Source organism: Triticum urartu, chromosome 3 (assembly GCF_003073215.2).
Source record: "Triticum urartu cultivar G1812 chromosome 3, Tu2.1, whole genome shotgun sequence".
NCBI classification, from domain to species: Eukaryota; Viridiplantae; Streptophyta; class Magnoliopsida; order Poales; family Poaceae; genus Triticum; species Triticum urartu.
The window spans coordinates 186606606-186632344 of record NC_053024.1 but is presented as its reverse complement, the minus strand read 5'-3'; positions in this window follow the sequence as shown (position 1 = coordinate 186632344).

Sequence of the window (25739 nt, the reverse complement as noted above, 5' to 3'; positions counted from 1 at the left end):
GTCATCACTCGTGGAGCAGTGGATTGAGGATTTTGCTTTGAAGCTTTTGCGGCAGAATCATGAGTTGCAGAGTCATCATTGGTGGAATAAGATGCAACTTTGCGAAACTGACCATCCAATGGACGAGTGCCTTCATCAATAACAGCAGCTTTGCCCTTCTCATCAGCTAAGGAAATAGTCCTTTTGAGGACTTCAATATGAGGCAAATTGCTGAGATGATTTTGATAATCTGCCTTGTAATGAATTGAAGACCTTGATATGATGAATTTCATGATCTAGTGAGCATAAGGCTTCAACTCAAAAGGTGACAGAGCAACATTAGCCAAAGTCCTCATGAAGAAATCATGGTAGTTGATAGGAATGCCATGTATGATGTTGAACGGCAGATTCTTCATGATGCATACAACCTCTTCTTCATCAGAGTTATGGCCCTTGATTGGACCGAGGGTTTTGGTTAGAATGCGGTATACTGTCCTTGGCACATATAGCAATTCCTTCACTAGGAATGTGGTCCTTGGAGCTTGGCCAGCCTTCAAGGGTTTCATCGGCACTTGCATCAGATGATTTGAAAGTTCAGGTTCCTCATATATGAGCCTTGCGCCTTCAGTAGGAGGACCGACTAGACTGGCATGAAGTAATTCAGAGGCCGGGGCTTTGTAATGCGTATTCTCAGTCATCCAATTAAGCACCCATGAATTCATATCAGCCACATTTCCATGAGGTGCAGTGTAGCATAGAATTGAAGAATGAGTTCTTCATTCCAGTCGCAGATGTCAGCACAGAATTTCAAAAGCCCAGCATCATGAAGAACACTCAGGACAGGTTGGAAGCACGAGAGAGACTCCATATCCACATGAGGAATTTGATAGTGCTCAAATACCTTGTCCTTATCAAATAAGATTGAAGAGTAGAAGTTCATCTGACTGCAGTACAGAACCGCTTGCCTCGAAGTCTTGCTGAGTCATAGGGATTGAAATCCGTGAACAAATGGTGCTCAACAAAGAAATCATCAGCCTTGAATTTCTACTTCTTTCTATGAGGATTTAGTGGCTTTGGCTGAAGATTAACAGTTGAAGGCTTCACAGCCTCTTGGGTGACAACCTCTGGAGCCACAGACTGAGGAATTTCAGCAGCAGTTTCAGTAGCAGCAACCTTGGTCTCCATTTCTTCAGTTGTAGTAATTGGAACTTCTTCTGGAATGGAGAGAAGTGATGTCTGACGTCCTTCAGATCTCGTTTGAATTTCTTCAGTTTGAACAGGGGACTGAGGAATTTGATGCAGAGGAGTGGTAAATGGGAATTGGGATGAAGTCTTTCCCAATAGTCATCATTCAGAACTGGTGTTGTAGACCCAATGTACACATCCTCATCTTCTTCCATTTCTTTAACGCTTGCCTCTTCAGCTGTGAACTGAGGCTTGGGCGATGATACCAAAGGGGTTGGAGGGATCTCATCCATTTCAATTTCTTCATCCAACTACTCTAAAGAAGCAGCAGAAGGATTCTCTTCATCTGTGTCATCTGATATGACATATTCCTCACCAAAAGGAACAATTTCCTTTGACGACACAATAGAGATAGGAACAACATCAATGGGGTTAGTGAAGGAACTTTTCAAAGTCTTCACTTTCTTGTGAGATGAAGACTTCGCAGTCGTTGATGCTTTCCTTTTCTTCACAGCTGCCTTCTCCGCAACTTTAGTTTTCTTCACTTCTGATGCAGAAGGAAGGTTGATATTCTTCATCTGTGATGACTTTGCAGGAGGAGCAGATGAAGTGGGTTCATTTTCTTCAGGCACAACTGATGCAGTTGCCCTGGCTGGTTCAGTTTCTTCAAGCGCAGCAGTAATGCCGGTTTCTTCAGGAGTTGGAATTTCTTCAGCAGCCCTGGTACTTTCAGTATCATCAACAGCCTGATTGTCATTAGCTGTGCTAGCATTTTTTTAGTAGGCTGAGCAGATGCTTCAGCCTGAGGAATTTCTTGTTGCGATGAAGTTGCAACATTGAGCTTGAGGGAGTTGGAGAGTTTGACGAGTCTGACTTTGGCACCTAGCCAATTTGCATGGTATCTGTCAAATTCATCGCTGAGATCTTTGATCTCCTTTTGCAGAGCCACAAGTTCTTCAGGAGACATGTTTACAACATTTTTCTTCAAAAAACGCTCCTTGTACTGAGCCTTCTTGACTTGTCTGGCCTTTTCAAATTTTCATTTTTCTTCATTTATGAAGGCCATCAACATGTGACTTTGGCCAGGCGATAGGTTTAAGTCAGGCAGAGGAGTGTTGGGATCCTTGTGCCATAGATCAATGAAATCAAGGATCTTCTTTGGATCCAATAAGAGGGGCACAACACTGCCTTTGGCTCTAGCGGCCCTTTCTTGCCTGTCTCTGATGATCTCAGCAAGTTCTTCATCATCAGCTTCATCGTCATTAGATAGGACTTGAAAAGCAACTTGCTTCTTGTGAGGACTTGGCCTCGAGCCACGTCCAGCAGTGGCCTTTTTCTTCAACAGAGTTGGACCCGTTGAGGACTGTGGTGCAGCTGAGGAACTTGCAGAGGCTCCTGAAGCAATAGAGACTCCTGCAGTCCGTTGGCACGTGGCAAGATGCACAAGTGTTGAGGACTTAGCAGCAGCAGTTGAGGATTTCATGGCAACCGAGGGAATTGGAGCTGCCCTTGAAGAGGTTGTATGAGGAGTTAGCCGTGAGGGCTTTGTACATGGCCGTGAGGGCATTGCAGTTGAGGAACTCGGTTTCACAGCTGATTTCTTTGGCAAAGCCTTCTTAGGCCTGCTAGCAGATGCCTCAACAGTAGCAACAACAGAATCTTCATTGAATTTCTTCACTACTTCCTTTGCTAATTTAGCCAACTTGGCTTGGCGCTTGGCCCATTCCTTGGGAAATTCATCACATTGCCTAATGCTTGAGGGATCAGCCACTTGGCCTGGAGCCAATGGAGGTCTTGGACATGGAGGGTTAACTGCAAATTTCTTCATGTACTTTGGAGTAACATAACGATATTCTCTCCATTCCTTAGCCCATCTTCTTTCAATCCTCTCTATGCGCACTTTGCGCTGATTCTTGTTTTCCTTGCCATGTGTGGCTTCATCAGGTGTGCAATACTCAGCATAAATGTCATCAGGGATTTCAAAAGTAGTGTTTGTCTCTGGTCTCTTTCCTCCCATCTGAGGTCTTTAACCATCAACCATTTTCTTCACTTGAGGATTTTGAACGATTGATGTTTCTGAAGAAGTATGCAATTTATCTTCGAGGAACGCTGCAAATGAGTTAAGTTGATGAGAACCTAGTGATTCAATTCAACAACAGACATTTTGTACCTGTGAATAGAGTATAGGTGCGAAGAATTTGGAGAGGTCATATGCGTTCTCATAATTTTCTCAAAAGAAACAAGTTTAAGGAATTTGACCATGGGTGTCTTGAGGAATTTCACTAAGCTTTCTTGACTTAGGTTCCAAAGTTGTATAGATTTGAAAATCTACACAATTGAGGAATCTTGAAGAAAACATAGCTTAGAGAAACAAATCAAGAACAGATGTAACTGGGTGTTTAAGGATACAGAAGTTGAAGAATAAACACCTTTTGAAGATTTTGTGAAAATCATCAGAATCAAAGTAGGGCAATAAAAACGGATTTTTATTACCCTGGACGAAGAACACGATGAACTAGGAGTGGAGTTGGAGAAGTTCATCAGTTCAGATCTCCCACGCCCTAACTTGGCAGCGGGAGACAACTACGGCGGCGGCGGAGTGAAGATTTCCGCGGCTGGCGCGAGTATGACGACGACGAGGTCGAGGCAGTGAAGCTCTTCCTCACCAGCAACGATGGAGTGTAGCGGTGGTGCTAGGTCTGAGATCTCAAGCAAGGAGAGGTCGAGCAGAGTAAATGAGGTCTGAGGAAGGGAGGGGGTATTTATAGCCACGGTGCAAAATTGCCCATCCGAAGAAATTGGACGAATGTTCCCCCGACCCTTGCCATCCTAGCGACATGTGTCACCCACGTACAGAGAGGTGGAGATCATGGGTGAGTAGTTTAATCTTATCGTGGGATGCGGAATGGATTGAGCGGAAAAAGCCAAAAATTCAGATATGAAAATTTTAACGTTTTGTTCACAAATTCTTCCGCTGACAAGGACACAGTGAAGATTTAGAACGGGTTTCAAATAGAACGCACATGAAGAATTTGTGAACAGACTTGGTTGAGTTTAGCATAGAGGGGGAACAGGTCCAAGCACATTCACTTAGAAGAAAACCAACTTGAAGAATTAGCAATAAGTGAATGCTGTCGAGGACATGAAAACTCAAACATATATATAGGCAATGAAGAACACCAGTCGAAAAAGTTGAAGAAATAGCAAAGTTGAAGAATTTGAAAATTTGAAAAATAACTCAAATTGAAGATTTTCAACTTTTGTTGGTGGCATAACCCACCGTATAAGAATGATGATTTCAGACGCCGCATACAATTGTCGTTGGGCTCTGAGAACCAAATTCTTTATTAATTTCTTCACACTTAGAGGGTTATTCTTCATTGATTGAAGAAAAACGTTACTTCATGTGTTGCACATCTAAGTCATCAATTTTGCATAAGTATTAGGATGTGTGTCATTTTCAAAGAACATTTGAAGATTCTAAGATATTTAGCTCACACCGCAACTTGCTAAATCTCTTCTCATCCAAAGGCTTTGTGAAGACATCCGCTAGCTGTTCTTCAGTCTTCACATGTTTGATGGAGATATCACCCTTCAACACATGATCTCGAAGAAAATGATGACGAATCTGGATGTGTTTAGTCTTCAATTGCTGAACTAGGTTATGAGCAATCTTGGTGGCACTCTCGTTGTTGCAGTAGAGTGGCACATTCTTCATGTTGATGCCATAGTACTTGAGGGTTTGCTTCATTTGAAAGTGCGTTATATCGACTAGAGGGGGGGGTGAATAGGCGATTTTTATGAAATTCTTCACTGAGGGATTTGTCGGTGAGGAAATTCCTTAGCGAAGAACTACTAGCAGCGGAATAAGTACTCAAAAGTAAACATAACAGAATACAAGCATAGTCATCATGATGAAATGAAGACAGGCACAAAGTACAGGAAGCGTAATCACAGGATAACACAGGATGAAGACAAACAGACTGAAGAAATTGAACTAAGGAAATTAAGAAAGTCTTCAGTCAAAGTCGATATGAACAAACACACAACACAGTTATGAGGAAATGAAAGAGACGAGGAAATAGAACCAGTAAGCTTGGTGAAGACAATGATTTGGTAGACCAGTTCCAGCTGTTGTCTCAGTTGTACGTCTGGTTGGAGCGGCTGAGTATTTAAACTCGAGGACACACAGTCCCGGACACCCAGTCCTGAACACGCAGCTCAGGACACCCAGTCCTCACCGTATTCTCCTTGAACTAAGGTCACACAGACCTCGTCCAGTCACTCGTGGTAAGTCTTCAGGCGACTTCCAAACCTTCACAAACTTGGTCACTCGGCGATCCACAATTCCTCTTGGATGCTCTAGACCATGACGCCTAACCGTCTGGAAGAAGCACAGTCTTCAAAGGTAACAAGCGTCGGATTCACTAAGGATCAATCTCTTCAGTGATGCTCAATCACTTAGGGTTTGTAGGTGTTTGGGTTTTTGGTTTTTCCTCACTTGATGATTTTCGCTCAAAGTCCTCAGAGGATGGGTTGCTCTCAAATGACAAGTGTCAGTTTCTCTCGGAGCAGCCAACCAGCTAGTGGTTGTAGGGGGCGGCTATTTATAGCCTAGGGAGCAGCCCGACATGATAAGACATAAATGCCCTTCAATGATATGACCGTTAGGTGGATAGATATTTTGGGACAGCTGGCGCATAACACAGCAACGGTCGGAATTTTGAGTAGTAAAATCCTCAGGGCTATCATGTTCCTCACTGTGTAGGCAATCCGCACTGGCGAATTCCTAACTCCTCAGTCAGGACAAATTCCTCAGAGACTAGAAGAACTTCGTCTTGGTCACTGAAGAAATTGACTGAACTGTATGAGATTTCCAATGGCTTCACTCGAAGGGATTGGTAGGTGTAGGATTTTGAGTTGAGCATCACATGGAAATTTTTCCTTAGTATTTCCTCGACCCCCTTTAACAGTACGATGTTTCCTATGACTCAAGAAAGAGAAAAACAAAGCTATGAAAACGAAAGTCTTCAAGCTTCATATTCCTCGTATGAATATCAAGTCTTCACGGACACACCAATTTCTTCACATTCAAAGTCTTCATGAAAGTCTTCAGAAATACCAAAATCTTCAGTCGAAGATATTCATTTTTAGGGGTCGACTTTTCCTGTAAATATCAAACTCCTCATAGACTTATAGACCTGTGTACACTCACAACCGCATTAGTCCCTTAACCTATAAGTCTTCAATACACCAAAATCACTAAGGGGCACTAGATGCACTTACAATCTCCCCCTTTTTGGTGATTGATGACAATATAGGTTAAGTTTTCAACGGAGATAAACATATGAAGTGTAACTATTGATATTGAGGAATTTGATTGCAAGATATAGAAGAACTCCCCCTGAAGATGTGCATAGTGAGGAATTTGCTTTTGAAGCAATGCACACTTGAAGAGTTGAATCATGGAGATCTCCCCCTATATCTTGTAATTCATACATGCATTTAACATATAATATGAAGAATTTGAAATGCATGATGAAATATGGTGCCTGATGAAATTCAGCATGCGTGCAATAATAGTAATGAGGAATAAGCATGCAGAATAGTGCATCAGAAGTATCAGACCATAGTGCATCAAAAGTATCAGAGCACCATCGGGTTTAAGATTACAACTCGATCCAATAATGTTTCAAAAGAACGAGAGTTGTAACTTAGCAAAAAAAATGCCCATATAGTAGACCCGCTTGAAGACTAACTCATATTTCTCCCCCTTTGTCATCGAATCACCAAAAGGATCGAAAATGAGGACTAACGCCCCTAAAGATAATCATGTTGATGAAGGAGCGCCAGTGTTGTTGGGGTCGTTTGTTGATGTAGGGCCTGTCGTAGTGTCTTCCAAATCTTCATGTTCATCAGTGTCGCGCGATGAAGAATATGAGCTAGCCACCAGAGAAGGAACCTGGACCTTCTTGAATTTCTTTGGTGGAGGTGCAAACCGGTCAAAATCTTCTTTGAGACCCATGTTCTTCAGATCTTCTTCACCATACAGATGTGACAGGATTGCCCAGGTGCGAGCGAAGACTTGATGGAGGTAGTAGTGGTTTTTCTTCACTGCATTGTGTGTGGCAATCATGTTGTGAAGAAGTGAACCAAACTGACGCTTAACCCATTTGTGATTTCGATCCACCTTCTGGTGAAGACTAAGCAGAAGTTCGTGGTCAGTCATCACGCGCGGAGTAGTGGCTTGAGGAGTGGACTTGGGTGCATTGGCAGAGTCATGTGTGGCAGAGTCATCATTGGTGGCATAAGATGCAGCTTTGCGAAACTGACCATCCAATGGATGAATGCCTTCATCTATTACAGCTGGTGCCTTGCCCTTTCCATCAACTGAGGAATATGTTTGCTTGAGGACTTCAATTGGGGGCAAGTAGCCGAGGTGATTCTGGAAATCACCTTTGTAGTTGAGTGAAGACCTTGTCCTGAGGAATCTCATAATCCAAGGTGCATAAGGCTTCAGCTCAAACAGAGACAGTGCAACATTGGACATAGTCCTCATGAAGAAATTGTGATAATTGACAGGAATGCCATGAACGATGTTGAATACCAGATTCTTCATGATGCCAACAATTTCCTCATCAGATGAGTCGTGGCCTTTGATGGGACTGATTGTCCTCGTAAGAATACGATAGACAGTTCTGGGCACGTACATCAATTCCTTCACGAGGAATTTGGTTCTTGGTGCTTGACCTGGCTTCAAAGGTTTCATCAGCACCTGCATGTAATGATGTGTGAGCTCAGGTTCGCTGTAGATGCAACGAGCTTCTTCAACGAGAGGACTGAGTGGTAGAGCACGAAGCAATTCAGAGGCTGGTGCAGTGTAGTGAGTGTTTTCAGACATCCAGTCCAGCACCCATGAATTCACATCTTCAGCAGCTCCGGTGATGTGCAGTGTTGCATAGAATTGAAGAATCAGTTCTTCATTCCAATCGCAGATGTCAGAGCAAAAGTTGAGCAGTCCAGCATCGTCAAGAACACTGAGGACTGGTGCGAAGCACGACGGACATTCCATATCCACGTGAGGAATATGCTCATGGTAGGAAATCTTCTCCTTGTTGAACAGCACTGAGGAATAGAAATTGGCTTGACTAGAAGTCCAGAAACGCCTCTTCCTAATGCGAGCAGAGTCATATGGGTTGTAATCTTCGAAGAATACGTGCTCACCGAAGAAATCATCAGCCTTGAACTTTTGCTTGCGTGAGAATGGATCCTTTGGCTTCGGCAGAGGAGTGTCAGTGAGTTGCATCACGACCTCAGGAATCTCAATCGCAGGTTCTTCAGGCTGAGGAATTTCTGGTTCCTCCTCAGTGGCAGTCTGCGTCGTGGGTTGTTCAGCAGCAGCAGTTTCTTCAGCGCTAGTGGCTGGAATTTCCTCATGGACAGATGCAGTAGGATGAGTTTCTTCAGAGCCCATGTGAACAGTTTGTGTGGGGGACTGAGGAATTTGCTGTAGAGGGGTGAACATTGGAGAGTTTGGATGCTGATTTTCCCAGAATTCATCACTGATTACGGGTGTGGAGCAGCCAATGTCCACATCTTCATCTTCCATTTCTGCAACGCCAACCTCTTCAGCTGTGAACTGAGGCATAGGCGAGGAGATGATAGGTGTTGAAGGGATCGCATCCACTTCAATTTCTTCATCCAACGGTTCAGATGAAGCAGCAGAAGGAGTTTCTTCATCAGATCCGCTGGGGATCACATATTCTTCATCAAAAGGAACAAGGTCCTTTGATGGCCTGGTTGAGATGGGAACAACATCAATCGGATTTGCAAATGAACTTGTCATAGGCTTCATTTTCTTTGGAGCTGAATAATCTGAAGCAGCTGATGCTTTCCTTTTCTTCACTGCAGCACGCTCTGCAGCCTTGGTCTTCTTCACATCTGATGCAGATGGAAGGATTGGAGCTGAAGTTGGTGCAGGAGCGGCTGAGGAATCTGGTTGATTTTCTTCAGGCACACCACTAGTGGGTGCCCTGGCAATTTCTTCAGCGGCTGGAATGCAGTCATCAGCCCTGGAACTCACATTATCTTCAGCAGCCTGATTGTCATCAGCGGTGCTGGCATTTTCTTCAGTAGGCTGAGCAGATGCTTCAGCCCGAGGAATTTCCTGTTGCGTTGGGGCTGCAACATTGGAAGTGAAGTTATCCGCAAGTTTCACAAAACGAACCTTGGCTCCAAGCCAATCAGTGCAATATGCGTCAAAGTCATCACTGAGTTTCTTAATCTCAGTCTGAATAGTGACAAGTTCTTCAGTTGTCATAGAGACAACGTTTTTCTTCAGATAGCGCTCTTTCTTGTACTGCACTTTCTTGATCTGCATGGCCTTCTCAAATTTCCACTTTTCTTCTTGAATGAAGTGGGTCAACATGTGACTCTGGCCAGGAGTCAGCTTGAAGTCAGGCAAGGGAGTGTTGGGGTCCTTGTGCCAATCATCAATATAGTCGAGGATCAGCTTAGGATCCAAAAGCAGTGGCACCTCTGATCCTTTGGCTCTAGCGGCCCTGACTTGCCTGTCTCTGATGATTTTTGCAAGTTCATCATCATCAGCTTCATCTTCATCAGACGGCACTTGGAAAGCGACTTGCTTCTTTTGAGGACTTGGGCGAGGACCTCGTCCAGCAGTGGCCTTTGTCTTCAGCAGTGAGGGGACAGCTGAGGAACTTGGTGCAACTGAGGAACTAGCTGAGACACCTGATGCAATAGAGATGCCGGCAGTCCTTTGGCACGAGGCGAGATGCACATGTGCTGAGGATTTAGTCGGAACAGCTGAGGGCTTTGGCGGAGGAGCTGAGGACTTTGGAGGAACAGGAGCAGCATGAGGAATTTGCCATGATGGCTTTGATGATTCTGGCTGTGAGGGCATTGCTGAGGAACTTGGCCTTGAGGGCATTGTTGGTGAAGCACTTGGCTTGCGCGCAGGCTTCTTTGACATAGCCTTCTTTGGCTTGACAGCAGAGGTAGCTGCAGTAGAGTCTTCATTGAATTTCCTCACTGCTTCTCTAGATTGCTTAGCCAGCTTGGCTTGGCGCTTGGCCCATTCATCAGGATAGTCCTCACCGTGCTTGAGGCTGGTGGGATCTGCTATTTGACCAGGTGCCAATGGAGCTCTTGGGCATGGAGGATTGAGTGCGAATTTCTTCATGTACTTAGGAGTGACATATCTGTACTCCCTCCATTCTCTTGCCCATATCCTCTCTATCCTCTGGTTGCGCACTTTGCGCTCATTCTTGGTTTCCTCAGTAGGTGTGCAGTACCCAGCATATATGTCATCAGGGATCTCAAACACTATATTTACCTCGGGCCTCTTTCCTCCCTTCTGTGGCTTCTTACCATCAGCCATTTTCTTCAGTTGAGGAATTTGAACAATTGAATTCTCTGAAGAAGTATGCAACTTTTCTTTGAGGAATGCTGCAAATGAGTTAAGTTGATGAGAACCTAGTGATTCAGCAGCTGACATGTGTACTTGTGAACAGAGTATAGTTGCGAGGAATTTGGAGAGGTCATAAGCGTTCTCAGAAGGTTTTTCAAAAAGAACAAGTTTGAAGAATTTGACCAGATGAGTCTTGAAGATTTTCACTCAGCGTTCTTTGTCTTAGGTTCCAGAGTTGTATAGATCGAATATCCACACAATTGAGGAATCTTGAAGAAAAATGATGCTTAGAGAAACGAATCAAGAACAGATGACTTGTGAGGTGTTCAGTGTGTGAAGATATGAAGAAAAACACCTTTGAAGATTTTGTAGATAATCATTCGAATCAACGAGGGTAGTAAAAGTAACTTTTAATTACCCTGGACGAAGAACACGATGAACTGGAGTGAGGAGATGTGAAGTTCGTCTGTGCAGATCTTCCCCGCCCTAACTTGGCGGAGGAAGACGGCTACGGCGGAGGCGGAGTGAAGATGTCCGCGGTCGGCGCGAGTACGTCGGCGACGAGGTCAAGGCAATGAAGCTCTTCCTCACCGGCGGCGATGAAGTAGCGGCGGCGCTAGGGTTTGAGAAGCTCGAGCTGGAGAGAGAGAGGTCGAGCGGAGTAAAAGAAGTGAGGAAGGGGAGGAGGGGTATTTATAGCCACGGTGAAAAACTGTTCGCCCGAAGAAATTGGACGAACGTGCCCCTGACCCTTCTCATTCGCATGACATGTGTCACCCACGTAGTGAGAGGTGGAGATCGTGTTAGATCGTGGGTGAGTGGATAAGTATATCGTGGGATGCGGAACGGTTTGAGCGGCAAAGCCGAAAATTTCGATAAGATAGGTTTTAAAGTTCCGTTCGCAATTTCTTCAGCTGACAAGGACACAGTGAAGATTTTGAACGAGTTTCAAATAGAACGCACATGAAGAATTTGTGAACAGATTGGGTTGAGTATAGCATAGAGGGGAAGGGTCTGATCACATTCACTTAGCAGAAAACCAACTTGAAGAAATAGCAATAAGTGAATGCTGTAGAGGACATAAACTCATATATATATATATATAGCCAATGAAGAAAAATGATGGAACCAGTGAAGACTATGCAAAGTTGAAGAATATGAATAATTTGAGGAATTTCAACTTTTGGTGGTGGCGTGACCCACCGTATAAGAATGATGATTTCAGACACCGCGTACAATTATCGTAGGGTTCTGAGAATCAAATTCTTCATTAATTTCTTCACACTAAGAGTGTTATTCTTCATTGATTTAAGAAAAACGTTTCTTCATGTGTTGCACATCTAAGTCATCAATTTTGCATAAGTGTTAGGATGAGTGTCCTTTTCAAAGAACATTCGAAGATTCTAGGATATTTAGCTCACACCCCAGCTTGCTAAATCTCTTCTCATCCAAGGGCTTTGTGAAGATATCGGCTAGCTGTTCTTCAGTATTCACATGCTCAATAGAAATGTCGCCCTTCAACACATGATCACGAAGAAAATGATGACGAATCTGAATGTGCTTTGTCTTCGAGTGCTGAACTGGGTTGTGAGCAATCTTGATGGCACTCTCATTGTCACGGAAGAGAGGCACATTCTTCATGTTGACGCCGTAGTCCTTGAGAGTTTGCTTCATCCATAGCAATTGGGCACAGCAAGAACCAGCGGCAATGTACTCAGATTCATCAATAAGTAGTGATACGCAGTTCTGTTTCTTCGAGGACCAACAGACCAAAGATCGTCCGAGGAAATGACATGTACCAGATGTTGACTTGTGATCCACACGATCACCAGCATAGTCAGAGTCAGAATATCCAACAAGATCAAAAGGCGAGCCCTTGGGGTACCATAATCCAAGTGTTGGTGTGTGAGCTAGATATCGAAGAATATGCTTCACAGCCTTATGGTGTGATTCCTTCGGTGCATCTTGAAATCGGGCACACATGCAAACACTAAGCATTATATCTGGCCTAGATGCACATAAGTACAATAAGGAACCTATCATGGAGCGGTATACCTTATGATCGAAGTCAATACCATTTTCATCAGTGCACAGATGGCCATTTGTGGGCATAGGAATTTTGACGCCTTTGCAATCTTGCATGCCGAATTTCCTCAGTACATCCTTGAGGTATTTCTCCTGTGATATGAATATGCCATTGCGTTGTTGAAGAATTTGAAGACCTAAGAAGAATTTCAACTCTCCCATCCTAGACATTTGATATTCTTCACTCATCATATAGGCAAATTCATCACTATAACGTTGGTCAGTACAGCCAAAGATAATATCATCAACATATATTTGGCACACAAACAATTCACCATCATAAGATTTAGTGAAAAGAGTAGGCTCGAGTGAACCGGGTTTGAAGCCTTTCTTCATGAGGAGTTCCTTCAAGGTATCATACCAAGCCCGTGGGGACTGCTTGAGGCCATAGAGGGCCTTGTTGAGTCTGAAGACTTTGTCAGGATTCTTTGGATCTTCAAAACCTGGGGGTTGAGCAACATATACTTCTTCCTCAAGCTTACCATTGAGGAATGCACTTTTCACATCCATTTGATATAAAGTGATATCATGATGGTTAGCATAAGCAAGTAATATGCGAATGGCCTCAAGTCTAGCAACAGGTGCTAAAGTTTCATCGAAATCAATTCCTTCAACCTATGTGTAGCCTTGAGCTACAAGCTGTGCCTTATTCCTCACCACAAGGCCATTTTCATCTTGCTTGTTGCGGTAGATCCACTTTATGCCGATGATATTGTGCTTGCGAGGATCTGGACGTTTGACCAGTTCCCAGACATTGTTGAGCTCGAACTGGTGTAATTCTTCTTGCATGGCCTGTATCCACTCAGGCTCCAGAAATGCTTCATCTACCTTAGTGGGCTCTGTAATAGAGACAAAAGCATACTGCCCACAAAAGTTAGACAAATGTGAAGCTTTTGAGCGTGTGAGAGGACCTGGCGCTTTGATGCCATTGATGATCTTTTCAACTTGCACTTCTTTTGCAATGCGAGGATGAGCTGGTTGTCGTTGAAGAGTTTGATCAGCGTTTTCTTCAGCACCATTTTCTTCAGCATTTTCTTCAGGTGCATTAGCTCGACGTTCTTCATGTTCTGGAATGAATTCTTTAGTAGATTCTTCAGTAGGAATGACATCCTCAGTAGCCTTGAACTTGATAGTTTCCTCAGGTGCTGGTTCATCTATCACAGTAGGTAGGTGATCTCTTTGCGAGCCATTAGTTTCATCGAACCGCACATCTACAGCTTCAACAACTTTGTGAAGAACGTTGCTGAAGACTCTGTAGGAGTGCGAGTCCTTTCCGTAACCAAGCATAAAACCTTCATGTGCTTTCGGTGCAAATTTTGAGTTGTGATGAGGATCTCTAACCCAACATTTAGCACCGAAGACTTTGAAATAACCTACATTGGGTTTCTTATTAGTGAGGAGTTCATAGGAAGTCTTTTTGAAGAATTTGTGAAGATATACTCTATTGATGATGTGGCACGCAGTATCAATTGCCTCAGTCCAGAAATGACGAGGCGTTTTGCATTCATCAAGCATAGTGCGAGCCATCTCAGCAAGAGTCCTGTTCTTGCGCTCCATGACGCCATTCTACTGAGGAGTGTAAGGAGCAGATAACTCATGAGTAATACCAAGTTCATCAAGATAGTCATCAAGACCAGAATTCTTGAACTCAGTGCCATTGTCACTTCTGATGTGCTTGATCTTCACACCAAAGTTGGTTGAAGCCCTCGAGGAAAATCATTTGAAGACTTCCTGTACTTCATGTTTGTAAGTAACAAGGTGTACCCATGTATAGGGAGAATAATCATCAACAATAACAAAACCATATTGAGATGCTTCATTTGAAATAGCATAATAATGATTAGGACCAAAGAGATCCATGTGAAGCAATTCAAACGGGCAAGTGGTGGTCATGATAGTCTTTGCTGGATGCTTGGCCTTCGTCATCTTCCCAGCTTCACAGGCTCCGCATAGGTGATCCTTGAGCAATTTGACATTCTCGATGCCAATGACATGCTTCTTCTTCGCAAGCGTGTGCAAATTCCTCATGCTTGCATGACCAAGTCATCGATGCCAGAGCCAGCCTTCTAAAGCTTTTGCAAGTAAGCACACGGCTGGTTGTGGTCCTGTAGAGAAATCAACAATATACAGGTCTCCTCTCCTAAAGCCTTCGAAGACTTTGGAATTGTCAGCTTCCATAACCACAACACAATGGTACTTGCCAAAGACAACAACCATATCAAGATCACAAAGCATTGAGACAAACATAAGGTTGTATCCTAAGGACTCAACAAGCATGACTTTGTCCATGTGTCGATCCTTTGTAATCGCAACCTTACCTAGACCCAATACCTGACTTTTGTCTTTGTCAGCAAAGATGATATGCTTCAGATGCGATGGAGATAATGGAGCATCCATCAATAGATTCTTGTCACTAGTCATGTGGTTTGTACATCCACTATCGAGGACCCACTCAGTGGCTTTGGGTTGATCATCCTGCAGATGAATTAGTGCAGCTTACAAACTCATATACTTCATCAGTGAAGAATATGACATCAATTCATCAGATCAATTTCATCAAGTAAAAGAACTGATAAAGCAATATGAGGACGTGAGAAATGAAAGTTCATTTCTTCATGGTTAGCCTGCGTCCTATCAGGCATGCTTAGGTCTCCAGCAAATTCTTCAGATGATTACGTGCGTCTGGAGACCTGACCCTGCAGAAGAGATTAGTTCTTTTTCTTCACCACCCACATCTGAAGGGGTGGCAAAGAGTTCATCATTCTGTGAGCTCCATACGAGAAGGATGGCATAGAAGGCAGTCCATTTCGTTTCACATAAGTGGGGTTAGAGTAAGCATAAGAGTATGCAGAGAAATTCTTCGAGGACTTATGGACATAATGATTTGAAAAATAATGCACATATCCATAATCCTTAGATCTTCCCTGCGAAACAGACGGGTTAGCATGATGATGTTCATATGAGGACTTTGATCCATATGAAGAATTTGCTCCATATGAAGAATTTGATCTGGGGTTCCTATTCTTCACAGGTGGCGTCATGATGACATTCACCTGAATATTTTCAAGGCATCTTTTGGGAACCCAGATTTTCTTCATAGGGGAGCCATTCCTGCAATTAGTGCCAACATATCTAGCAAATACTTCACCATTCTGATTTTTGAACAGTTTATAGTTGGAGTCAATTGACTCATCATCAGAATGAGGAGATTCACATGCAAATTCAGATAAGTTAGATGGATCAACTGGAGGTCCCTTTGCAGCAACCCATGTAGTTTTGGGGTATGCTCAGGCTTCCAATATGTACCATCAGCATTGAGTTTCCTCTCAAAGGCGATACCCTCTTTCCTAGGGTTCCTGTTGAGGATCTGCTTTTTAAGCACATCACAAAGAGCCTGATGCCCTTTGATGCTTTTGTACATGCCTGTCGTGTACAATTCCTTCAGCCCTGGATCGTCAGTGATACTAGCAATGTCCTCAGATGAGGAATTAGTGATAGCAGAGGCATGCGAAGAATTTGAAACATTAGCAGCATTTGAACATTCAGGTGAAGAATTAGCAGATTCACATTCAATGCACTTCAAGCATGGAGGGAACAAATTCTTCCTGAGAAGCGCTGATTTGTTGAGCAAGTAATGAATCGCGCTCCTTCTGAAGATCTTCATAACTCACTCTTAGCTTTTCAAGATCTTGCTTTCTTTGAATAAATTCAGAAGAAAGCTTCTCATGATCGGATAAGAGAGTGTTATGTTGATCTTGAAGGGTGTCATACTTAGTATGAAGTCTCTGAAGACTTTCAGCCAAAGCTTTTGACTGATCCATTTCCTCACCCAACATATCATCGCTCTTGTTTAGCATATAGTGAGCTTGTTCCAAAGCTCTTTGTTGTTTAGTAGCAAGGGAAGAGAGTTTGACATAGCTGGGTCCAAATTCATCACCAGATTCATCATCACTGGACTCGGATAGGTAGCATTCAGTTACCTCAGCATCTTTTGCCAGAAGGCATGATATAGAAGATGATGATTCTGGTTCGAATGTCATCGTTTTGAGAGATTCCTTGAAGTCCTCAAACCAAGGATCATGACAAGTTCGATGACCTTCATAGACCTCAGAGAGACGGTCCTAGATGAGCTTCGCATGATCGAGATGCATGATATTCCTGAACTGATTTTGTGACAGACTGGAGCAGATGACATCCTTCGCCGTGAGGTTGAGAAGAGTATACTTGCGAATGTCATCAGCATCCGCCATGTTGCACAGATCAGTCAGGCCAATCTCAGTGATGGTCCACTACTCACTGTTCATCGCCATGAGGCGTTTCTTCATCATGGCCTTCCACTTGGGATACTCATGACCGTCAAAGATGGGGCATGTCACCTTCGTCATACCTGCGGTCGACATAACTAAAACTCCAGGCGGTTAAACCAAAATCACACAGAACAAGGGAGTACCTTGCTCTGATACCAATTGAAAGTGCGTTATATCGACTAGAGGGGGGTGAATAGGCGATTTTTATGAAATTCTTCACTGAGGGATTTGTCGGTGAGGAAATTCCTTAGTGAAGAACTACTAACAGCGGAATAAGTACTCAAAAGTAAACATAACAGAATACAAGCATAGTCATCATGATGAAATGAAGACATGCACAGAGTACAGGAAGCGTAATCACAGGATAACACAGGATGAAGACAAACAGACTAAAGAAATTGAACTGAGGAAATTAAGAAAGTCTTCAGTCAAAGTCTTCAAACATAGATATGAACAAACACACAACACAGTTATGAGGAAATGAAAGAGTTGAGGAAATAGAACCAGTAAGCTTGGTGAAGACAATGATTTGGTAGACCAGTTCCAACTACTGTCTTAGTTGTACATCTGGTTGGAGCGGCTGAGTATTTAAACTCGAGGACACACAGTTCCGGACACCCAGTCCTGAACACGCAGCTCAGGACACCCAGTCCTCACCGTATTCTCCTTGAACTAAGGTCACACAGACCTCGTCCAATCACTCGTGGTGAGTCTTCAGGCGACTTCCAAACCTTCACAAACTTGGTCACTCGGCGATCGACAATTCCTCTTGGATGCCCTAGACCATGACACCTAACCGTCTGGAAGAAGCACAGTCTTCAAAGGTAACAAGCGTCGGATCCACTAAGGATCAATCTCTTCAGTGATGCTCAATCACTTGGGGTTTGTAGGTGTTTGGGTTTTGGGTTTTGGGTTTTTGGTTTTTCCTCACTTGATGATTTTCGCTCGAAGTCCTCAGAGGATGGGTTGCTCTCAAATGACAAGTGTCAGTTTCTCTCGGAGCAGCCAACCAGCTAGTGGTTGTAGGGGGCGGCTATTTATAGCCTAGGGAGCAGCCCGACATGATAAGACATAAATGCCCTTCAATGATATGACCGTTAGGTGGATAGATATTTTGGGACAGCTGGCGCATAGCACAACAACGGTCGAAATTTTGAGTAGTAAAATCCTCAGGGCTATCATGTTCCTCACTGTGTAGGCAATCCGCACTGGTGAATTCCTAACTCCTCAGTCAGGACAAATTCCTTAGAGACCAGAAGAACTTCGTCTCTGTCACTGAAGAAATTGACTGAACTGTATGAGATTTCCAATGGCTTCACTCGAAGGGATTGGTAGGTGTAGGATTTTGAGTTGAGCATCACATGGAAATTTTTCCTTAGTATTTCCTCGACCCCCTTTAACAGTACGGTGTTTCTTATGACTCAAGAAAGAGAAAAACAAAGCTATGAAAACGAAAGTCTTCAAGCTTCATATTCCTCGTATGAATATCAAGTCCATCACCAATTTCTTCACATTCAATGTCTTCATGAAAGTCTTCAGAAATACCAAAATCTTCAGTCGAAGATATTCATTTTTAGGGGTCGACTTTTCCTGTAAATATCAAACTCCTCATAGACTTATAGACCTGTGTGCACTCACAACCGCATTAGTCCCTTAACCTATAAGTCTTCAATACACCAAAATCACTAAGGGGCACTAGATGCACTTACAATCACCGAGCTCGTCAGTGCCGCGGGGGGCTCTCCTGCACCATCCCTCTCGCTGCCTCACCCGCCCCCAGCTGCGGGCGATGTGGCTCACGGAGCGCCTACGCCCCCTCAGGACCAAGATGGCGCCCTCGCGCCGAGGCGCGCGACTCATGGAGCGCCTCAGGCCTTAGCCTCCCCCACATTAAGACAGTGTCCTCGCTCCAAGATGTGCAGCCCAGCGGCGTGATCCTTTGCTCCGTGTGCCCGTGCACAAAGAAAGAAGTTGCCAGGAGGTTCCCCGTCCGCAAGAAGATGCTCCACCGCTTCCAGCACCACCAAGTTAGGATCTCTTGCGGCGGCAGGGCCATGTCAAGGTCAAGCTCCGCCTCCACGACGGGCCCCGGTGGCCACGGCGGGTTGCCGCGCCTTCACTCCTGAGCTGCGTAGCGTCGTCTGGCCGGGAAAGTTCAAGCCGGATCTGCCTCCTCCCTACGACGGCACCCCCAACCCTGCGGAGTTTCTGCAGCTCTATGAGCTGAGCATCGAGGCGGCCAATGGCGACAAAAAGGTCATGGCAAACTGGTTTCCCATGGCTCTCAAGGACGGCGCCCGCTCATGGCTCCTAAACCTGCCACCAGGCTTGATTTCCTCCTGGGAGGAGATGCGCAGCCACTTCATCGCCAATTTCCAGGGCACTCGCGACCGCCCCCCGATCGCTGGTGAACTGCGCCGCATCAAGCATCAACCAGGAGAAACCCTGCAGAAGTACATCCAGTGCTTCAACAGCGCGTGTATCAAGATCCCCAGGGTGACGGACGAGGCCATCATCTCAGCGTTTTCCGACGGCGTCTGCGACGTCAAGATGACGGAGGAGCTCACCATCCATGAGGAGCTGTGCACGACCTTCGAGCTGTTCAACATAGCAACCAAGTGTGCAAGGGCTGAGGAGGGGCGTCTCTCCCTCCTCGAGCTCACTGATGTGGATCCAGAGGAGAAGAAGGCCAAGGCCATGGACGTGAAGCGCAAAGGAGTGGCCATACTCGCGGCAGAACCGGACACCAAGCACGGCCGAGATCTTCCCGAGTCGTCCAAGGGCGGCCGCACGTTCTGCACCTTCCACGATGCGCGCACACACAACACCAACGATTGTCAAGAGCTCAGGGCCATTTAAGATGGACTCTTCGGTCGACACACCGAGCGCAACGACCGGGGCTACGGCCGAGGAGGTGGACGAGGTGCAGGACGTTGGGACGACCATGGGCCCCGCCAAGAGTGGCGTGACCAACCTCGGGAGGATCGTTGGCAGGACCAGCCTCGTGAGGGCGCCTGGAGGGACCAGCCTCATGAGGATCATCCTCAGGGCAACCCTGGCCTCCCTCCGCCGCCGCCGCCAAGAAGGAACGACGACCACCAACAAGACGAAGGGGCTGGGGGCTTCCTGGAGCCGCGCGCCATCGCCTGCATCTTGGCTGGCACTCAGGCCCTAGCCTCCCAACGCATCTTCAAGCAGTTCTCCCGCGAAGTGAATGCAGCCCTCCCCAAGCTCGAGGCTACGCGCCCGCTCAGGTGGTCCAAGTACGCCATCACCTTTAGCTCGGCGGACCAGCTCAAATGCGTGGCAACCGCTGGCGTCCTCCCAATGCTTTGTTCACCTGTCATCAGCAATGTCCAAGTCACCAAGACCCTCATCGACGGCGGCGCAAGACTAAGTGTCCTGTCCATCGAGACGTTCGACGGCCTCCAAGTACCATACGATTAGCTCCAGCCCACCAAGCCTTTCTCAGGAGTGACAGACGACTCCACCACCCCGATAGGGCAAGTTCGTCTCCTTGTCACCTTCGGTCAGCGGGACAACTACCACACCGAGCTCGTCGACTTTGATGTCGCCCACATTCGCCTGTCGTACAATGCCATCCTCGGGTACCTAGCACTAGCCAAATTCATGGCAGTCACCCACCATGGCTACAATGTCCTCAAGATGCCGGGAAGTGGTGGAATCATCACGGTCCCTTGCGAAGAAAGAGACGCAGTGTGCTCCCTCGAGCACGCCTTCCAAGCTGCATCAATCGAAGACCCTAATAGCGCGGGTGCGCAGTACCCTCCTGAGGCCAACCGTAAGAAGAAGAAGCAGCTACTCCGCGCTAGGCCTCAGGGGAGCGGCACCTCCAGCGGTGCCACTTCATTATCCGTGCCAGCGTCTGAGGCGCCTCCCTCCCTCACATAGGGAGGCGTGCTCGGCTCCCCCCTCGGGCAGGGCTCGGGGGTTGTCTTCTGGAGGGCCTCGGACCTGGCCAACATCATGAGGGAGGCGCTCGGGCACCATGTGGAGGCGTGCTTCGCGGCACGTTTCCCTCAGGAGGACACCGGGCGAGGAGCGCCCGGCGTTCAGGAGTTCATACCAAGCAAGGCATCTCAGGAGCTTCAGGAAGCAAGAGCAATATGCGGCGACCACCGCCCGCCTGGCGTTGCTCCCCACCCAGGCGAGGGTGGTGAGATGCGCGTCTGTGTCGACATCCCAGGGCTCCACAGGGCCGCATCTCAGGAGCGCCTCTGGCCTTCACATGCTGGTCGGTGTGAGGGCCCGCCTCACAGCTATGTTCGCATGCCGTCCGGCCTGCTGAGCGTGGCTGCCGCCTTCCAGCATAATCTGCGAAGCATCTTGGTGGGTCAGGAGGCCAGGCATCACGCGGTCCAAGCGGAGATGGAGACGGTCCTCCGGAGGCCACCTGAGCCTCCAAAGCCTCCCGAGGCTCAGGGCCTCGGCGGCTCGTGAGAAGCGGCGTGTCTTCAGCTACCCAGACACTCCTTGGGCAACCAAACCAGGTGACATTTTTCCAAGTTCATTCTGCTGGGAGTGCCCCTTGGGCTGCATCATCCTTAGGCCGTGTGGGTCTGTCCCTACGGCATGTATCCGCTTGCATCTTTAGTTCACTCTGTTGGGAGCACCCCTCGGGCTACATCAACCCCAGGCCGCTCGGGTCCAACCCAGTGGCGTGTATCGTCCTCACATTTACCTGAGTTGGTTGCTTTTTATGCATAATCTATCTATGGTTATCACCTGCTTGATTGTCACCCACCAAGGGAGCCGCGTGCCGATGGTCTTTCTTCAGGATCCTTTGCATAATAAGGCTAGGCATGGCGTCTGTGCTCGGGCCCGTCCCTGCAGCGTTGATAAATCCAACGAATGAGCTCTGTTTGGAGGGTCGGCCCCGTTCACGTTACCTCCTGGGGTCGTTGGTGCTTGGCCTTCTCGTGCGATAGCCTCAGGAAACCCATTCGGCGTAGGTTGTCTAACCATTTCGCAGGAACGCCGCAGCCATCAAGAACCAAGACCAGGTGCAACCCGCCTTAAGGTAGGGCCTCATGAGTCCCGCGCTGGCTCACGAGTGCCCAGATACACCTTGTCTAGCCCTGCCGTGCAAGCCATGTGTTAGGGAGGGGCTGTACACGCCTCGGGGGCTCTCCGCAGCAGGGAGTCCCTTCCCACGTGCCAGTGGCAGACCGGCGATCACCATGGCGGTTTGTGCCCCTCCTCGCGCTAACCTACAGGAACTTCCTGGGGACTACAGCAGGCGGTACCATGGACTCTCTCTCTTCTCCCATGCAATTCGCTTGCGCGTTAAAAGGGGGGCTCCTGAGCATCGCGCCTCAGTAAATCTTACTGGCTCTCCAGCCCTCACCCCTGGCCTTGACCACGGCATTGCGACCTGGCATACCAGCGCGGCTGAGCTCGCTCGAGGGCCGGGACCTGAGGACGTAGAGCACCAGGAAGAGCATGAAGAAGAGGGGGAGGCCCGCACGGGCCTAACCTAGCTACCCGGCAGTGGACGACGCCCAAGTCTGGTGCGGCATGAGAAACCGGCTCCGGCATAAGATAAGTCTTGTACCTGACCGACCTAGAGCTATGGCATAAGATTCTCGCCTTGTCGCTGCCCTGCTGCGGCAATGTCGCCACCCTTTCCCATCCTCAGGTAGCTGCTTGCATGCTAAAGGGGACCTCTTGAGCATCTCCCCTCAGGAGCGCTTACTAGACCTCGGGCCACTCACCTCCTGGCCTTGACCATGGCATCGCGACCTGGCATACCAGTGATGGCTGCAGCCTGCCTGGGGACCAGGACCTGTCAGCGTAGAGCTATAAGTTGCCGCGGGATTGGAAAGGGGAAACAGAGTCTCAGCAGGACATGCGCTCGCAAATTTTCACAATACGGATAATATCAACAAAAGGCATTACAGACGATTTACACACCCCCGCGGGGTCCGTTTCGATTCCTTGCAGGGGACAGAAAGAAGGGAATTCCTAGGAGCTCTACCTACACGCACTGGACGTCGTCGACACCATCATCAATAGTGGGCTACGAGAGGCCGACGCCAACCCCATCCAGATCAGCAACGGCGGCAGCCGGACACGGCAGCCTTGCTCCGGGCCCGGCGAGAGCTCGGGGGCACGTAGCTGTCGTCGCTCGTCTCCAGAGACTCGGTGAGCTCAGGAGAGTCGCTGGACCACCAGGAGTCACCACTATCGCTGGAGGAGCTGCGCCGTCCTGACGGCCCCCTTCAGGGCAGCATTCCAAGCGGCGGCCTTCCTCGTCGAAGACCTTGAAGAACAGTGTGGAGGAGCCATCATACTCGAAGTGGATGGCGAGGGCGCCGTACGCGCAGCAGACTCGGGCGACCTCACCCCAGCCTCGGGTCATGCGATCCTCCCAAAGGCGACGGATTCAACCTCCGCTCCAGTCGTCGGGGCTTCGCAGTTGGCGTGCTGCAGCCAAAGCTCGAGAGGGCCCCTTGGCGGCATCTCGGTAGTGAAGTACCGCGGGAGGCAAATCCAAGTGCTCGGAGGCATCGCTGCCCACAGCACGAACTGATGCGAGGAGTCCGCGGCATGGACCCCCGATGCGACAGCATGCGTCTGCGCGGCACGGCGGCCACGGACCTGGCGTGGGCGGCGGCGCTCATCGTTCCTCCCTCCGGAACCCTCAGCGTGAGCATACAAGGGCAACGTGTACCCAGGAGATGGCCTCTCATACCACAGCCACGACACTACCAGTCTCACAACCATCTCGCGATGATGGGACCGCCTCTTCTTCGGTGGGAGTAGCTCGGGCTCGTTGAGGGGAGTCTTGCCCTTCTTCGTGGCTGAGAACCTCCGTATCGGCTCCATGACTGCACCAGCGAGCAGTGGAGCAAGGAAGAAGAAGAAGAAGCGGGAGGAGGAAGGAAGAGACGGGTGACAGGGGGTCCGCCCCCACTTCCCATTTATAGCCAAGGGGAGGCCAACCGCCGGCCTCCACAATCTAAGGTAATGATGATCTTTTTCTGCATGCACCAAGGACCCGTCAAATCGGGCAGTTGCCGAGGCAGCGTGGGGAAGCAGAGACGCCAACGTCTAATCAGTCGCCACGCGCCAACCATAGCCGCAGGCTGATGGGGCCTGCGGCGCTCCATCCTTGCCCTTTGGCTTCGCCTCGAAGCCAAGCCCGAGCGCGCCATGGACCCGGGGGCTACTGTCGGCGTTCTGGGAACGGGGTCCCCCAGACTTGCCTGCCTGCGACCCATGGCATGGCTCCCCCAGCGGCCCTGTACGGCCCATCTTCACCAGCAAACATTCAAGACCCTTGTGAGGGGCCAAGCCTCGCGAGGCGGACGACATGAGACCTCCTCAGGGGCGGCCTCACCAGGCTGGCTCGCGAGGGGTGGAGAGATCAAGGCAAGGAGCACCTCACGAGGTTTCTGTGATGTAAGCCATGACGACTGGCGCCAGGCGGGCGCCAGCGCGCGCAGTGTCCTCCTTTCCTATTTGGTGCTAAAGGGGCAAGCGCAGAGGAGGAGTCCCGAGGCATCAGGTAAAGGTTTCCATATCGGTGCAACAAGACCAAGACCAGCAGGACGGAGGTCATCGTGGAGCCCAAGACGGCATCACCACTAGAGCCTTTGGCAGGCGAAGACTACTTTTGTCAGGGTAGCTTCTACTAGTTGTCTCCCTTCGAATTTTGCCATTGTGGGATCCCTTCCCGCTCAATATTTGGGAAGAGGACCAGGGCCTCTATAAATAGGACTAGCCACCGTCGTAGGGGAGAGATGATTTTGGACTAGAGATCATCTTGGACTAGACCTCATCTTGGACAAGGTCCATCCCACCAAGGCCACCAGACAAGTTCACCAAGCACAAGAACACCTCTCCTCGCGTGGTCGTTCTTCCCTTGTAACCAGTCATCCTCAGCCCCAGAGGCAATCCACCACACCAAATTGGAGTAGGGTATTACACCACAACGGTGGCCCGAACTAGTATAAATCTTGTGTCTCATGTTCTTTGGGTTCATCGAGCTAGGCTGTGAGATCATAGAGTGTGCGAGCTAGAGAGGGGGAGAGATCTTCGTGCGCACCCTAGTGTTCGAACCTCAAGGGTTTTGCCGGAACCCGAAATCCGACATAAATATGCCCTAGAGGCAATAATAAAATAGTTATTATTATATTTCCTAAATCATGATAAAAGTTTTATTATTCATGCTAGAATTGTATTCACCGGAAACTTAAATACATGTGTGAATACATAAACAAATACCATGTCCCTAGTGAGCCTCTAATAGACTAGCTCATTGATCAAAGATGGTTAAGGTTTCCTAACCATGGACATGTGTTGTCATTTGATAACGGGATCACATCATTAGGAGAATGATGTGATGGACAAGACCCATCCGTTAGCTTAGTGATACGTCTCCAATGTATCCATAATTTTTGTTTGTTCCTTGCTATTATATTATCTGTTTTGGATGTTTTATATGCATTATTTTATATTGTTTTTGGGACTAACCTTTTAACCTAGAGCCCAATGCCAGTTCCTGTTTTTCCTTGTTTTTGAGTTTCGCAGAAAAGGAATACCAAACAGAGTCCAAACGGAATAAAACCTTCGCGATGATTTTTCTTGGACCAGAAGACAACCAGGAGACTTGGAGATGAAGTTGGTGGAGCCACGAGGTGGCCACAAGGACGGAGGGCGCGCCTAGAGGGTAGGGCGTGCCCCCACCCTTGTGGTCCCCTTGTGCACCTCCTGACCTAATTTTTTTG